The 17,796-nt window shown below is 42.4% G+C and overlaps 1 protein-coding gene and 1 non-coding gene across 2 annotated transcripts in view; both read right to left on the bottom strand.

The window, feature by feature from the left end:
- The window catches only part of maml3 (mastermind-like transcriptional coactivator 3), a 116,047-nt gene that overhangs the window by 12,002 nt on the left and 86,249 nt on the right, over positions 1 to 17,796 (bottom strand). The window lies entirely within an intron of this gene.
- trnaq-uug (transfer RNA glutamine (anticodon UUG)) lies at positions 5,935 to 6,006 on the bottom strand. The gene has a single exon. It is a non-coding gene; the product is annotated as a tRNA-Gln (tRNA).

The following is a 17,796-nucleotide window of genomic DNA, read 5'->3' as shown; positions in this document are numbered from 1 at the left end:
AACTACAGACTCTCACTGATTCGAGAACAGCAGACGGGATTCAAACCTGTGACAATCACGTGAATAAACCTGCAGCTATCCGGCAGTACTGTGAAACCCCTGATTTTAAAACCTGCAACATAAAAAATGATTCCAATTCTTCAACAAATAACGTGTTTCTAACTAACATGAGTGTAGCGTACTTTACACCCCATTTTTGTAGTTTTGCTGAAATGAACCTGTTTTGAGGGGCCACTCTGGTCTCATGCAAACGACTGAAGCAATGCTGAGTAGTTGCTCTCAAGCATCACAGAGTTTTAGAGAAATAAAAGGCTGGCCCTAGCAAAAGGCATTTGCATTTTCCCTTATGGAGGCAGCACTTCATTCCCCTGAGCTTTCAAATCATACTTATCTTTGTGTAGTGGACCTGCACATGTGGCGCATGCAGATGACAATGAACCAAACACAACCCCACCACTCTCATCCCACTCTCGCAATTTCTCCTAACAGTTGAATATGTGCTGTTTGTCGAAAACTAATGATATCGCTGATGTCAGCTAATGCTAACCTGTGCTAACACCAGAGCTGCGCTTTGACATGAAAGTAATTTTGTGTGGTTAGCTTCAAAATGAGACCCTTGTCCAGTCTGGTTTCCAAGTAAAGGTAGAGAACCTCAGCAAGAGGAGTATTATATAAGTTTTAAATGTTAAATAAAGGCGGCACGGTGGCGTAGCTGTATAGCGTAGGCCTCACAGTTTTGACGACCCAGGTTTGAAACCCGGCCCTGCCTGTGTGGAGTTTGCATGTTCTCCTCATACCTGCGTGGGTTTCCTCCCACATATCGAAAACATACAACATTAATTGGACACTCTAAATTGTCCCTTGGTGTGATTGTGAGTGCGGCTGTTTGTTTCGATGTGCCCTGCGACTGGCTGGCCATTGATGGGTGTGGAGTGCAGCCATTCCAGAGAACTATTTGTATAATTTTTCGACACAGGCTGCCTTTGTTTATTGTTTTTGTTTGTTACAGTGCATTCTGGGTAGTGACGTCAAATGGGATGTCCCAGACGCCTCGAGTAGTTTTTAGCTGAGGCCGCAGTCGCAGCCACTGGGAGCGCTCAACCCTGCTCAGTCATTCTAGTTCGAGGCAGAGTGTGACCAGGAAAAAGAGGGGAGAGAGGAAGAAAGAAGAAAGGAGGACGAAGAAAGTCGAGTTGGTCATTTTGAGTGCTGTATTTGTATCTACTGCTTGCCAATGCCTACTGACAAAGCGAGTATCTGTTTCCTTTCATTTCAGCCGCTGCCAACAGTACTTGTTGGTTTTGCCTAATGCTATAAATGCATTCAGTAGTAACAGAATAATGTTCTATGCAGACCTTTTTCAGGTAAGATTGTGAGTGCGATTCTCACTGTTTGATTCTATGTGCCATCCCATTGACTGGCAACCAGTTCAGGATGTACCCTGCGCCTCCGTACCGAAGATAGCTGCGATCGGCTCCAGCACTCCTGCGACCCTTGTGAGGATAAGCGGCTCACAAGATGGATGGATGGAAGTCAGTTTCTAGTACAAAAGGATTGTTTCCAACAGCTGCTGCATCTTGAAAGGGCTGGTCAAGGAACGCGGTCAGTGCCTCCTGCCCTTTGTGTCTTTTGCTGGACTTTTGCATGTCCCACGCAGCCATTTAGGCTCCTTGTGAGGAAAGCTAGTTGGCACTGCATTGGATTTAAGCCGTCGTTTATACCCAGACACACCGGTAAGCTCTCCCGTGAGCCGGGGGCGATCAAAGGCTTCGCGCAAGCGCATATCTTCCCCTTTCCTCAACTTCATCTTTTTGGAAAAGCTATGAATGCTTACATACTTTTTTTTCTCTATTCCATCCTGATTGGAAATTCCATCCCGAAGCGGCCGCAGCACGGCATTTTTTACTTTTTTTGGTGACGATAATTTGTTCCCAAGTAGTTAGCTTAGCTTCGCAGAGAGCAGTGACATAATAGTTTCACAACACATATTCCCAGGATTCTTTGCGATTCTAAACGTATCATTAGACCGTATCAAATTACGTTCTAAACAAAATTGTTTCATGAACTTTTAGCCATAATTTGCTATTTATTTGTTTCTTATATTCCAAAACATGATTGGATGGTACAGTACGTGTCACATTCTGGGTGGAGATTAGCCAATTTTGAAGACCAAATATCTGGCAAATTATTACACGTTGACAGAAGAAACCTCCCCCCCCTTTTTTTTTTACGTTTACAATGCTGGACAACTGTACAAAGAGTCACAACTGGAAACAAATTACTACATAATAATACATCTTTACAACATAACCTGTATTAGTCCCACAAAGAGGTAATTTGCATAATTTCAACAGTAGTAGTGTATATGAGAAATACAAAAATGAAAAGTAAGAGAAGATATTTGGCTGAAAATGTGCCTGACATTACAAAGTTGATGCAATGAACGTATTACAACAACAAAGATTGAAGCCATAATTCATTCAAGATGCCAAAGCTAATAGAAATCCAAATAAATGAAATTCAATGAAATAATAGATAAATAAATAATGCGACAACTGTCGCGTGGTAATGCTCTTGATATTATTTTAAAAACTATTATATACTACTATAACTAAAACGATATTCAGACAAATTGTTCTGAAAGGGAAAATTCTATAGCTTGGCAGCTCTGCACTCAGCCACATAAGCAATTTTACTAATAACTGGAAGATTGGATTTGTTTCCATCTTTTAATTATTGTAAAGGGTTTTGCGTGGCTTTTTTTTTTTTTTGCATGAAAAGCGCTTGCAAATGAAGGCTGATTGATTGAGTGACACTTTCTTTTCTGTTTCTGCCTTATTCGATAAGTGCCAGGGGCCCAAACAGTCAATAATGCTCGTTATAACAACAATGTGGACGTGAACGAAGACAATCATTTAGGAAGTAGACAAAGTTTCAGGGCAGTATGAGGAAGTCAGCCAAATGTGCTGTCATGGTACTTCACGCTTTTCTATTTTTAATGCTTTGCGTTTAAGAGGGGAACAGTCATTTAAGGTAATTTCTCGAAAATAATCTGCACATTTTTCAAAAAATACTTTCAAAACGTTAATAGAGCGCATTTTATTTAGGATTGGATGAAAAATAAAAAATAAAATTTTCGGATTGAAGATGAGTCATAATGCTTCTTTTGAAGGCTTGGCCAAGGATGTGTAATGTAATGGATAAACTGCATAATGCACAAACGTTTTATGCACAAATATTTAATGCAGTGTTTGATAAACAATGTTAAAGATTTTATATTTTTATGACTGTAATATGTATGTATCAACAATATGAAAATATTGTGCCATCATTGAGCATTTATTTTAGTTGGTTGAGGGATTCTGTTCTGACGATTACAGGGATCAGGACAAGCTTGTCCCGTGGCCTGTCCCGAGATCACGACTACATCAGCACGCGCACAATGATTATTTTTAATGATTGTTGTACAGACAGTTTTTTGAAACACTATACAAGTAGAAACCTTACAAAATATAGATACAGATCATTCCAAATATTCTGAGGATATGTGTAGCGGCAAATTAGTGCTGTGCATTGTACATTGGTAGAAGGGCTTTCCTGATTTTTTTTAGGTCAACTTTGGGGGTGCGCATTATACTTCAGGACGCATTACACTCGAGAAATTATGGTACACTTGTGTGACCATTTTTAAGAATGATAAATGTTGAAACTGTGCAGTATATCAAAGTTCTATGATGCAACAGTTTCCCTGGAACAAATGACCTTTTGTCATTATTCCCTATATTCCTAATAAGTAAAATATAGAAAGACTGGAGGTCAATTGGCTCACGTTCCACATAGTGTTTGAAGATCCAGAATGATGCCTGATCAATAGTCGTTGTATTTTGAGTGTGACAGACAGGTAGGAGATAAGAGTGACGTATTATTTCTGGAAATTAACTGATCTTGAATAAGTCTATTAATATATCATTTAATTTTTCTGATGGAAGTGGTTTACTGGGGGTGGTTTGCTTTTGCCTGTTCCTATGAAGATGATTAGGGGGAATAAGGCATGACATTAGGAGGAATATGACACACTATAAGAGGATTGAAGTAAATCATCTTCATGATACAGGCAAGGAAAAGAAAAAGAGAACAGAGTGAGGAGATGAGATCATTGGTGACCGGCAAGTGTTTGTGGCGAGCGGATGAATGTACCAGCCTAAGAGGGACCAGGTGGTACAGTAAATCACCTTGGAAACGGTCACTATGGAAACGTTAAAGACACACCGAGAGTCTGAGTGTGCGTTTGAACGAGTGACTGAAATGTGCATGTATTTCCGCGATGTTACTGTGTGTGGTGGTCGTGGGGGTGAATTGGAGAAAGAAAGAGAGATTGATTTGTTTGAATGCAATCTAAAGATGGTGGCTGGGAAAGGTATGTCTTGAGCTCCGTCTCAGAGCCGCATCAGGTGGACTGCTGCTCCTTTCACCGCCTCTTCTCTTTTATCCCTCTTTCAACTCTATGTGTCGCCCTTAAGTGCAGGGTTGGCTTTTCTATCATCGCCTGCTTTATTGCGAGTGCAGACGTGCATCTATGTATATCGTGGGGAATGTACAGCGCGACTCGGGGCGACCTTGCACTTTCAGGTAGCAAGAAACAGCAGGGAAGAGGATAAACGCTGAGTGTTTGTGTGTGTGTGCTCTTGGCACATGGCAAGTATTTGAGTTCTTTCCGGAGAGAATTGCGGGATCAGTGTCATTAGACGGCTGCTAGTAGAGTTAGAAAAATACTCCGGAGTGTCTGTCCTCACAAGTCTGTTTACCTCTCGTCCTCAGTCTTGTTAGGAGAGGACACAACCCTCCTTTTCAATTTCCTCCTTGACTGTCTCACTAAATGTTGTGTTTTGACTTTCCTTTCATTCCCCCCACCTCCTTCCAATACTCTCCTCTTATCATTCTGATTGTCACCCATTTTTCAATCATTCATCTCCATTTTCTTTTACGGCTCTTCAGAGCCATCCATCCAGCTGCTTCCTCTGCATCATCATCCACCTTTCAGCTGTTTCTTCCGCATTTGTTAACCTAAAATGTCGTCCCGATGGCCTCGTTGACCAGCAGCGTGCATCTTTCACTCGCACGTTTTATCTGCCTGTTAGTTTTTCTACATTGAACATGACTGGTGCTAACGATGCTCATTCTGATTTCACAATTTGCACCTTCCTTCTTTATTGGGTGGCCATGCAAATTCCACCTCTCTTGTCTCTCCCTCCATCTCTTCTTCTCTAAATGTGTCTCTGCCTCTGTCATAGACCCCTCATTACACCTCCTCCCTCCCTCCCTCCTCTCCATTCCCGCCCTCTCCTCCTCTCTCCAGAGAAGCCATTAGGTGCTGCTGTGAGGCTATCACTCTTTTGCTCTCTCACACTCTTTTTCTTTCTCTCGCTGGGGTCTCAGGGCAATAGGCTCTCCCCTCCTCTCCTCCTGCAGCATTCCTCGCCACCCTCGCCATCTCTTGCTTCCTGTCTTTCTTTAGCCACTCCTTTTCTCTCCCTGCGTCTCACGTCTTCATCTCCCTGCTCTCTCTTCTGCATTTTTCCTCTGTGCCTCCTTCCATCTTGATTGCTCCACCCCCTTTTGTCTGCCCCATCTTTCCCTGCATTCCGCTGTAATCCAATGAGAGACATCTCTGTACCCTCTGCATGTAAATGAATAGAATCCACATGGAAAGTGGTGTTTGCATTCAAATGTGTTTGTCCTGCACCTATAATCACCTTAATAAATGAAACAATCAAGGGGAGAAGTGTTTTGGGTGAATGTCTTTCCATGATAACTCATGTCATTGTCATTATCCAAGCCGCTTATACTCACAAGGGTTCCAGGAAAGCTGGAGCCTATCCCAGGGAGCTTCGGGCGAACTGGTCGGCAGTCAGGCGCAGGGCAGATATCGACACAATCACTGAGTGGGAATCGATCCCACGCTGCCTGCACCAAAGGCAGGCGTGTGTACCACTACACTATCAGTGACTACCCATGATAGGTCATGCTCCTTAAAAATGATTTTGTTGTCCACAATATATACACTTACAATATTTTGAGCCACGGATACAGTGTTGAATGATTGTGTGCAGTCTTGGGAAAAAAAATGTTCCAGACCTTCAGTGAGAGATGTTGACTAAATCCCATTTTCTTGTCCATTTAGTGTATTAAAAGAAAAACCGTCCCAACAAGCCCTCCTGGCCTCGACAAAAAAAAAAAAAAAAGAAAAACATACTGAGCACAACCTCTAATTGCTTTTGTCTTCAAGGGTGAGCTGCTATTTTTTTTTTTTTGACAAGCTGCACCTTCAGCTATCTCCATCGCCCCTGACTCTCCCTATCTATGTATGCCATTAATCTTTCCTGCTCCTTACCAACAAGGGGGAGTGAGACAGAGAGAGTGAGACATATGGCAGGAGAATGACCATTAACTCCAAGCCAGGCATCTCCAATAATTCCACAGGAGCCTATTACCCACAAAGAGCCAAAATGGCCTTCGGTAATATGATGAAATCTTCTGTGAAAAGTAGAAATGGTACTAAAAGCGTAAGAGTGTAGAAATACTTCTACTCCTGAGCTGCATTATCACATTATTGCATTCTACTCATCTATCCGTCTGTCTCCCAACCTCCCACATTTTGTACATTAGTCTTTCTTTACAATTTCTGGATTTCATTTGGTTTTCTTTTCAGTTATACTTTTGTTTGTATCCCCCCCCATCAATAACACTAAAGATTATACAGTTTTTCCGGCAGGTATTTTCTTCTCTTCACAGGAGTCACTGGGTTGTAAAAAAGGATGGAAAAGGCTAATATTTCATCAAACCAGTTATTGGTGTGAGCCCATAATGTTACCAAAAATGAAATTTCAAGGACATGAGTGAGCATATGATGCGAGTGAAAGCGATGCCAAATTGGAACCACAAATAGGCCCGAGAACACAATTTGCTGTCATTGCTAACAGTTACTGGTGGTGTTAAGGGTGTGTGTGTATTTTTGAGAGTGAATGCATCAGAGTACTGCAATAAGCCCCATCTTTTCTCCCGTCCTCCACCGTGTTGGAGAGGTGATCAACAGACCCAGTAGAACTTATGGACAGCAAGAGAGAGAGAGTCATGCAGTGGGAGACGAAACAAAATGTTTCAGCAAGAAGCCAAATGGGACTTCTTCATTTTTTAAAGTGGCTGGTGTTGATCTTTTAAGTAGAATTGAAACACACTGATCAGTTTCTCAGGTCACATCTTCCTCGGTTCAGTTCTGTACGCTTTTGTCAGTGTGCTTTCATTGAAAAAGAAAAATCTGCAAATAATGGGCACGAACTGTACCCATTTCACCACACAAGAGGCTCCTCATTGTGTTGCCGGTTAGAGTGGCACGCATGTGAATGGTGGCGTTAGCATAAAGATAAAGTTAAAATGTCTTACAGAAAATACATTGTGGCGGATCAATGTTAAATCTTATTCTGTTTAGCGTGGCTGGGAGCTGGAGCCTAGCCCATATAACGATGACATCTTGAAAGGTCGCCAGTCAACCATAGGGCATTTAGAGTGTAGAAAGACAACCATTTATATTCACAATGTCACTCAGTGAGTCACTGAAGGTGTCGTGGTGCACTAGGCTGACTTTGGTGCGGGCAGTCAGGGTTCAGTTCCATCTCAGTGACTGTGTGAATTTGAGTGCGAATGGTTCTCCATGTCTATATGTGCCATGCAACTGACTGGTGACTAGTTCAGGGTGTAGCCCACCTTTTGCCTGAAGTCAGTTGGGATAGGTAACCTTAACGAGAATGAGAGATGTTGACAATGGACTCGAATCCTACTAGGAGGGAAGTAGACACACCCTGTTTAAAAAAAATCCGAGATGTGAACCACAACCTTTTTGCCCCAAGATCTACTTTTCAAACAGCCAACATCCCGTTATCTACCTTTTTTTTGGGGAGGGGGTGGGGTGTTCCGACCACATCTTCGGTTTGACAATACAGAGAAATACCAGTGATACACAGCTCAGCACCAATGTATGGGCACGATGCCGACATGGAGAAAATGTCTTTTGTGGAGCCGATCAATGACATCAATAATCAGATCGGCAAACTACGACGACAAAGCCGATCAACCGATCACTATAAAATGCTTATGATCGTCCAAGCTCACTTATCAAAATCGGCGAAAAGTGTAGTCACCATCGTAGCAAAGCTGTTGATCCGGAAGTAACTGTTTGTTTGGAAACAAGAGGTTTTCTACAAAAAACAAAAGAGTGAAGAACCAATTTACTTGATTGTGATGAGAATTCACTCATCCCAAAGCAACAATACCATTGAGCAAGAGATAAGAACAAGTGAGGATTGGGTGTAGGAATGAAATGAGAGGGTCGGACACAAAACTGTTTAGAAGAGAATGAAAAGAGTCACCTGGAAGAAAGAACGCAAAAGAGCAGGGGAAGGAGAAATATATTGTTGAAAGGTTTTTTCAAAGCGTGAATTGAGATTGAGGTGTAAACAAATATTTTGGGGGGGTGGAGGTAGAGGAGGAATGGGGACAGAGTGGGAGGAAAGGAAAGACTGAGACAGAGAAAACACGCTAAACCTCGTGTTTACGTCAACAACACAAGGAACACTGAAATAGAGGTGTGAGAAGAAAAAAATTACAATAAAAAAGGCAGATTCTTGAGGAACGATGACAAGAAATTTCAATGCATCTGCGACATGTCAACATTTGACAGCAAAGACGCTAAGGGGAGATGAGGAGGGGGTAATGGGGTGATGGGAATGAAAAGACGTGAGGAAAAACTAATGATTCTACGGGTTTGTTAATTAGCTCTTGCTCGACTGAAAACCTCGGCAAGGCAACGAGCATTCACTGAAGAATTGACACTAACCTGAGGGGCCTGCGTTGAAGGGGGGAGGAAAGATGGAGTGAGGGGTGGAAGGCAGGGAGGGATTGAGGGAGGGTTAGCGGGGGGATGCATGAGAGGGACAAATGGATGGTGATAGAGAGGAAGAGTGGGGGAGGGGGTGACAGTAGCAGTCTGAAGTTATCTGAAAGCACTCCATCAAGCCAAAGACAAAGACAAAGAGAAAGAAGAGCAAACCGCCCCAAGACACAAGATGGTGACGTTTGTTTGTCCATATTTGTCCACACTTTTTACATGAACTAGCAGCCTCATTAAGTCTCAAAGTCTGCAGCAGTTAATGTACACAGCAGCACAAAGTCACTGATAAGCGTCTATGTTGACACTCCCATGCAGGTGATGTGTATCAGGGATCAGAGTAGTCAATGGTGTTTATACTTCAAATGTTCTTGGGCAAAATTCACGGTGGTATTTTGAGGAAAGAAATGATAAATGCGGTATTCTGCGGTCGTTGCGCTGTGAGTTTCCTCACTTCTTAGAAACCAAAGACTAAACGTAAAAAGAAGGAACAACTGATCATTGACGTTTCTTCACGAGTGTTGAAGTACGCCACGTGTCAGGAACGTGGCACCTGACAAAATGCTACTTTACAGATCGCATACACATGCCGCGGCTAATGGTTACTGGCGGATTCGAGCACAAGCGAAGAGGGCGAAATGAAAGAGAGGGGTTAAGTCGTTGAGTATGAAGGGATTTAGACCTCAGAGGAAAAGAGGAGAGAGAAGGAAAGTAGAGCAATAAATGAGTCAGTGAGCGTGTAAGTGTTTAACTGTGCCATACTGGTGTTAGTGAGTGATAAGAAAATGGAGAGGGGCCACAGAGAAGCTAATGCTACCAGAGCTCCACCACTTTCTTGATTTTGTTCCTGCTTTTATGCATCCCCGTTAAGACTCAAGCGATGTGGGAAGCCATGACTGTGAGAAAAGAGACACCCTCTACATAATGTATGCGTCATTTCTCTTTTCTCTTGAGATTGTGGTGTCTCTCCACAGATGAGTTATCCAAAATGATTGACCCGCGATATCGACAAGCTCTACTTTGTCGGTGTATATGTATATCTGTCTTGTGAGACTAATGTTATGCCTCCAGGTTGTGCTCCGAAGAAATCAATGACTACAAAACCTTTATACCTGAGAAAACCAGGGCTTGGCAACACACACACTTGCACCAAATTTTTGAACATCCCCGTAACAATGTGATAAAATGTGCATACCTACTATTTCGGACATTGTCTTTCAAAGCTGGAGGTGATCATTAGCGATGGTTAACGGCAGCCGAGGTGGGCTAATGCGTCTGTCAGGGGCTCTCGAAGAGCAGAGTGGGCCATTTGTGATGTGGCTGCTGAGATTGATTGGGGGTGGGCGAGAGCAGGATATCCTAGCGTTGTTAGCCTTGCTCATTGACCAAATGGAGATCAATACTCAGAGTGGCCCGAGGACAGTCTAACACATGTGCGCATACACAAACCTACAGAGTACCACCCAAACATTATTGCATATACAGACATTGTTCTGTGGATCAACATGGAAGAAAATAAATCAACGCACACGCACATCCACCAATAACCAGTGGTCTAAATAATGTTAATGATTTGACTATTAGGAGGGAGGCACGAATCAGCGGTAATGGCGACCAGGGAGGGACTTTATTGATACATTACAACACATGCACAAGAATGTACACACATAAACAAAGCATGTCTGAAAATACAATTAGAGCAAAGGAACTACATAATGCCTGAAGGTGTATAAGAGTTGGATAGTCGCCGAAAAAACAAGAACGGAAATAAAAACACATCCTGCCAATTATGCTGAGAAGTATCCAGGACCAATTGATATCCGAACACCTTCATGAGAAACCTTACCACTGTACTTCATTCATCCAAGACTAATTCTTCTTGCTGGCGCAAAAAGAAATCCATACACTGTATGATAATGCTGAGAAAAATTGCAATCAGTTCCCAAATGCGGTGTAGGTCTGTCACTAACATATGCTCACACGTCTAGTTCATGGATATAAGACAATCAAGTGAAAAACAATAAGTACGGCACTTAATGAGTGTGCTTTGTGAAGATATTATAACGCCGCTGTGCAAACTAGCTCATTATGTGGCATTCGTAACCTTGAAATGCCATAATAACAGTAAATAGTTCTATAGGAAGCACTTCTCGACCATAAATGCAAAAGAATCTCGTGAAAAACACTATGTACGATGGTAAGCCAAAACTTCAGCAACAAGTGAGCTCAAGAGACTCCACAGCTCGAGTGTTTCAGAAGTTGAGTTTAAGGAAGATATATTTGTCAGATTGTTCTGACATGAAAGGAAACTATAAAATAATGTTACTTTTTTTACATTTTGTTTCAGAGGTTGAGAGAGAGCAAAGTTCATCTGACTGTGAATGTTTGAAGTTTTGGAATCTTCTGTATATTACAAGCCTTCTGCCAAGGAAGAGGTAACAGAGAGAGGTGAAGAGTTGAGAGAATGTAATTTTTAAATGAGAGGAATGTGGTAATAAAATGTGATTTGCTATGGTGGAAATAAAGAGGGATGGCAAATGGGTGGTGGGAGCAGTGCAAGTAGAAGAAAGCGAAGAGTGGAACAAGGTACCAGTTAGCCTGATGAACCAGCCTGGTGAACTACTTCAGGCTTGGGACAAGTACTGCGCAATGTATTGTTTTTCTCTTTTCATCACTTTGTGGTTTTGATGTAACTCTATACACATTAGTTAGACACAACCTCGTGCTGTCTCGGTCATGTTCTTCTTCTTCTACTTCTTTCGGCTTGTCCCGTTAGGGGTCGCCACAGCGTGTGATCTCAGGTGAACGCACATTTGTTAGGCACAGTTTTACGCCGGATGCCCTTCCTGACGCAACCCCTTTGCATTTTAGCCAGAGAGAGAAGCTTACAGCACCTGGTAGTCCCAGGCGGTCTCCCATCCAAGTACTAACCAGAGCCAAACTCGCTTAGCTTCTGAGATCTGACGAGATCGGGCGTTCTCAGTGTAGCATGGACGTCTCTGTCATGTTATGTCTTTAATTAGAAAATATTCAACATCTTTGAGTGGCAAGTAACAAATTGTCTGTATCATGTTTTGCATACTACAATTTTCAAGATGGTTTGACTAAAGCCGATACATCCATCCATCCATCCTCAAAAATTCCCTAACTCCGACTCTCTAAGACAGCATGCACACTGCACAGACTTTGTTTCTTGAGCTTCATCTCATAAGTGACCAGAGGATCACACCAGCCCCCCTTTAGCAAGTCATCCCTCCGGGCAGTACCAATCAACCCACGCTGAATCCAACTGTTAAATGAATCTAAATTGTGAATCGATTGGGAGAGTAAGGCACAGGATGATGTCATAATAATGCGACTGCTATTGCGTTACCATATTTGTACACAGTCTGCATGCGTGCCAAAAGAGTATGAAACAACGTCAGTTTTCGTCTGAACACCAGTGACCTTTTTACACGCCTACACCTTAGATGCTACACTCGTATAGCAACAAAGGTAAACTTATGCAATACGCATGAAAATAAATCACTGTTTTAGAATCGCACAGGAATATATTTCATAATATCGCACACCTTTCAATGATACAATATCTGTAGTTCAGAAATGATGGAGTGAGAGAGCCGCGAATCCATGCATTCTCCAGACAACAATTGTGGTTAACTTTCTGTGCTTGGCCCTGAAGGCACCAGGCTTAAATGTGGAGGTTGACGTGGAAGTTTAGAGCCCAAATTCCAAGGTGAGCCACAACCTCACATTGAAGGTTATTTCATCTGAAAAGAGTGAGGAAAGCAACAAAGTAGGTGGAATGAGAGAGGAGCAGAAGGAGGTACGGAAAATAAGCTTCTATATTTAGCCTGATGTGACATTCCAGAGGAGAATAATGCCGTTTCCTCCTGCCGCTAATGCTGCTGGAGGAGGACAGTAATGGATAGACATGGGATCCAACAGATACAGTAAGTATGACAATGAGAATTCCACACTTTTTGCAGACTGAACTACATACGCAAATATAATAAAGTGACACAATGGGGTTTCACTTTTGAGTGATTTTTTTTTCCTTTATAGTTAAATAGAAGCAAAGTTCATTTCAACTTGTTTGTGAATGTGTTCAGTTTGAGAATGTTCTAACTGTACACAAGAGGAGACAGAGTGTACATTTTTTAATGAGAGGAATGTTGTAATAAAATATGATTTGATTTGGCGGAAACAAAAAGGTATGGCAAATGGAGTGGTGGGAGCAGCGGGACTACAAGAAAGAGAAGAGTGGTGCAAGAAAAACCTGAGTGCCAAGTAGCCTGCTACACTTTATTGTGGATGAGCGAATGTGAGTATTTATAAAAACTATATGACACACTTGCATGTGAGTCATGACTGAAATTAATTGCAACCAAATAATATACTGCTAACTCATTTCAATTCTTTAAGGTAAAAACAAACAGAAACAAGAAAAAAAAAAACCTAAGGTTAAAGTGAACAAATTTGACATCTGAGGAGTGAGTAAAAATGTAAACAGGAATGACGGCTCGAGGGATAATGACACAACAGAACAAGGGAAAGGCAGGGTAAGTTTGTGCAATTTTTCAGCAAGAACTGTTTGTGCTGTTCCAGACGGGAAGTAATGAATGATCGGCACGAGTACTAGTACATCACGTTAAAGTCATCACGCAATTCAAGTGATTTCTCGATACACCCAAGGAGCATTCTTCGAGATGTTTTAAGGCAGAGTGTGTCATGAAGTCCATTATTTTTAAGGTCTACGTGGACTAAGTCATGCACAGTGTTGATGTCCATGCACAAGTACCTTCTGGCAGGTAACTTTTTTCAAGCTTTTGCCAGAATAACAGCGTCGTGACAACTCTTATTGGTGGTCACATGATGTTCAAAAAAATTTTCTTCCAATAGTGAAGCCATATTTAAAAGATGAAAATCTTTTCTTTTTAAGCCCTTATTCGCTTCACAAACAAGCCAACATTTCAACATGGAAAAGCAACTGTTGCTACAGAGGAAAAAAAAAAACACCAGAAAGCGAGGAACTCCGAATGGAAGTGAGCTCATGTAAGTGAATCAGTTTTCCGACATAACTAAGGCTGCACATTCCTTCAGCATCACTCTCCAACATGTTGTTGGGAAAGGTTCAGTCTGTGGACAGCCTGCTGTGCAAGCTGCGGGAGTGAAATCGGGTTTGGATGCACGTCCGGAGTTGTAACTGTGACTTGGCTTTTGGCTGAGGAATGTCCTCGTGCATCATCATTATCAACATCCAGGTTTTACCATTCATTGTGCTGATGTTAAGGGTCATCCAAATAAAACGTACCGTGTAACCCAGCAACACCTAATCTGGCTTTAAAATGGTAGAAAAACACAGTAAAAACTATTAAAACCTGTCGTTATGGCCACTTGCTTACATGACAATAGCCTTTTGAATGAAAACATTTGTAGACGGGTCGAGTAGTGGAAGTTAAAAAATTTTGTATCAATGTTAAAAACGACCTGCAACTGAGGGCAGGCGCACGCTAAGTGTCAATAAGAGTCAAAACGGGCGATGGTAGACAGTGCAGCAGGTCTGCATGGTTCTGTCTGACGGGAAAAAAAATCATGGTGTATTGCTTTCTTTACGAATTAACGATACTACCACTTACTGACCTGACGTACATGATACATTTTCACTTATTTGATCAGATTCCAAATGGAAAAACCCTCCAGGGTCTATTGACATGATACCGTAGCTTCTGATCAAAGACTAACGCTGTTGTTGACATAATGAAAAGAAAAAAAAGAGAAATGAGGAAGGTTTGGCTCGGAGGATGTAAGAAGAAATGTCAAAAAATGGGTGTAAGCCATGGAAGGTGGGTAACAATACATAGACAAACAACCGCATCATACGACTTCTTATCTCCTCTCTCTAGTGTTCTCTTTGGGGCAAGGTGTTAGCATTACCTGCCTACACAGAGGCAAGAGAGACAGAGATTTACCTCCTCCACACGGCTTGTCAGAAGAAAGTGGGACAGAGAGAAGGATATATGGAAGACAGGGACATGAATGTCGTGTATGCCGGTGATGGGCAAGGTCGTGTAACTATGGAGATTTTATAGGGACATGACGTCCAAGGTGACTGTTGTGACTAAGTGTGACGTACACACCAAGGTCTCAAGTTCAGAGTGTAAAAAACGGGATAGAGGGCCGGACTGAAGAAATAAAAAGAGTGATAGATGGAAAATGAGACGGATTTGGTTTTTGCTCGAGTCGTTTTGGAGAGTGAAGAGCTCAGTGTGTGTGCTGCAGCAACCCCCACTGGCAGATTACAGAGTGACGTAGTGTTATCATTTCTCCGATAGGCGGTCTTCCATGGGAGGGGGGGACATGGAGTGGGAGGGAAGGGTGGTGAGGGCAGGGGGGGAAGACAGAAATGGGGAGGGGTGACAAGTCTCATTGCTGGAAAAATGGTCTAATAGCAAAGAAAAGGGGAGGGAGAGAAGGAGGCAGGGAAAAGAGAAAAAGTGAGCCAGAGATAGAGACATAGTGCCACACAAAGGAAAAGAGCAGACACAAAGGGATACAGGCAGAGGAACAGAGGGGCAAGGAAGGGAGAAAAATGGCGGCCACTTCTTGCCTCTATGCATGATCAGAGACCACAAAAGCTAGGCAAAAAGTGACGGTTTAGGAATGGGAGAGAGGAGGGGAACGACGAAAGACGGGTGACAAAACCCCGAGAAAAGGAAAGACACAAAACAAATTAAAGGTTGAAGTCCAAAACGGGTGGTTCACACAGCATGTGCGTTTGTGGCCACATGGCAGCATGGCAGCATCAAGAAACATTTACAATGAGGCAGCTGTTCCATTAGCTACTGCCATTGTGTCTAATTACATCCTGGTCTCTTTAGACACACACACACACACACACACACCACACACACACACACACACACCACACACACACACACACACCACACACACACACACACACACACACACACACACACACACACACACACAGAGCATATGCGCACGTAAACACACAATTGTTGTCTCTCCAGCCAACCAGAAAATCCCATGCACGCTAACAAGGAAAGGAACTTGGAGCAGCAGACCCACAATGTGTGTGTTAATCACAGCGCACTCCCTTACACCCTTGCAAGCCCCCTATACAAGAACAATCGGCAGAGAAATGACACTTTACACACGTGTACAAACGCGCACGCACACACACACACGCATACCTCCCCCATCTTTTGAGGAGAGGATCTGAGGCATTGTGAAATACCAGAAATACCAGAGAAGCCACATGAGAGAGAAAAAGGCAGCATTTGAGGAGCCTCAAATGGCACACTCACAACTCTGAGATGCGCTGCTTACAGTTTTACAAGAATGAGGCTTTTCACACACACAAACACAAACACGCACAGAGCAAGATAACATGATTCAAAACCCAATAGACAAATACGCATTGATGGCAACGGTGCACAAAGACAAACAGACGCGTACATACAGGCATAGACTTCTTGCTTAATCAGCTGAGTGTTGTAGTATTTGGATAAGAAGCACTCCTAAGACTACATGACAATGGTGAGACAGGAGAGCTTACATTATAAACCAGACGAACAGTACAGAGCCATTTTATAAGGTGTGCGAAGGAGCTAACAGTAGCGCTCAAAATCACACCTAAGGGCAATTTAGAGCCTCCAATTAATTCCTGTTTTTGGGACCGCAAAACTGTGAGGCCATCGCTCCAACCAGTTGCCCCACCATGATGCCCATTATTATATAACACATATCAGCACACTAATAATTTCACTGTGCCATTTACAGTGAAGAAAACACCCTGTTATATTGCAAGTTCTCCCACTTAGAAATCATGGAGGGGTCTAAAATTTTCGTCGTAGGTGCAAGTCCACTGTGAGAGAGATAATCTAAAAAGAAAAATCCAGAAATCACAATGTATGTTTTTTTAATGATTTATTTGTGTGATACAGCTGCAAATAAGTATTTGAACACCTGAGAAAACCAATGTTAATATTTGGTACAGTAGCCTTTGTTTGCAATTACGGAGGTCAAACGTTTCCTGTAGTTGGTCACCAGGTTTGCACACACAGGAGGAGGAATTTTGGCCCACTCCTCCACACAGATCTTCTCTTGATCAAACAGGTTTCAGGGATGTCGCTGAGAAACATGGAGTTTCAGCTCCCTCCAAAGATGTTCGATTGGGTTTAGGTCTGGAGACTAACTAGGCCACGCCAGAACCTTTATATGCTTCTTACAGAGCCACTCCTTGGCTTCCTGACTGGTTGCATGGGGCTCCACTCCAATTGAGATTGACCGTCATGTCATGTCATTCTTCCATTTTCTAATGATTTCTCCAACAGTGGACCTTTTTTCACCAAGCTGCTAGGCAATTTCTCCATAGCCCTTTCCAGCCGTGTGGAGTTGTACAATTTTGTTTCTGGTGTTTTTGGACAGCTCTTTGGTCTGGGCCATGTTACAAGTTTGAGTCTTACTGATTGTATGGGGTGGACAAGTGTCTTTATGACCTCACACAGGTGCATCTGATTTAGGATAATACATGGAGTGGAGGTGGACTTTTAAAGGCGGAATAGTTAAAAAAAATAAAATCAGATATTGTGATTTCTGGATTTTTTTTTTAGATGATCTCTCTCACAGTGGACATGCACCGACGATGAAAATTTCAGACCCCCTCCATGATTTCTAAGTGGGAGAACTTGAAATATAGCAGGGTGTTCAAATACTTATTTTCTTCACTGTATCTGAACAATGGAAACTTAAAGCTCACATGATCATAGCCTCCTCAGTTAGAGAACAAGAAACAACAGCATCTACCGTAGACAATGGATTCTAATTCA

Source organism: Syngnathoides biaculeatus, chromosome 9 (assembly GCF_019802595.1).
Source record: "Syngnathoides biaculeatus isolate LvHL_M chromosome 9, ASM1980259v1, whole genome shotgun sequence".
NCBI lineage: Eukaryota > Metazoa > Chordata > Actinopteri > Syngnathiformes > Syngnathidae > Syngnathoides > Syngnathoides biaculeatus.
Note: the sequence above shows the minus strand (reverse complement) of the source record. Positions and strands in the feature narration are given on the sequence as shown.